The 434-nt window shown below is 55.3% G+C and overlaps 1 non-coding gene across 1 annotated transcript; it reads right to left on the bottom strand.

The window, feature by feature from the left end:
* Nucleotides 1–362: 362 nt before the first annotated feature.
* Nucleotides 363–434, bottom strand: TRNAE-UUC. Its single transcript has one exon. It is a non-coding gene; the product is annotated as a tRNA-Glu (tRNA).

Genomic DNA, 434 nt, shown 5'->3' with positions numbered 1-434 from the left:
CTCGATTCCTGCGGGGGGGGGGGGCTTGCAGCAAGCCCCGCCCCCAGGAATCGGGCCCCGCTCTTGCTAAAGCCGGCCCTGGCCAAGATGGTCAGGGATACAATCCCATGCTCTGGATGTCCCTAAACCTCTGACTGCCAGAGGCTGGGACTGGACAACAGGGGATAGAATCATAGAATACCAGTGTTGGAAGAGACCTCAGGAGGTCATCTAGTCCAACCCCCTGCTCAAAGCAGGACCAATCCCCAGACAGAATTTTGCCCTAAATCCCTAAATGGCCTCCTCAAGGATTGAACTCACAACCTTGGGTTTAGCAGGCAACGCTCAAACCACTGAGCTATCCCTCCCTGCCAAAGTCACTTTTCCCTGACTGGAAAATGAACCCAGGCCGTGGCAGTGAAAGTGCCAAATCCTAACCACTAGACCACCAGGGA

The sequence above is a fragment of the Trachemys scripta genome, chromosome 6, assembly GCF_013100865.1.
Source record: "Trachemys scripta elegans isolate TJP31775 chromosome 6, CAS_Tse_1.0, whole genome shotgun sequence".
NCBI lineage: Eukaryota > Metazoa > Chordata > Testudines > Emydidae > Trachemys > Trachemys scripta.
This window is presented reverse-complemented; position numbering and strand designations above follow the sequence as displayed.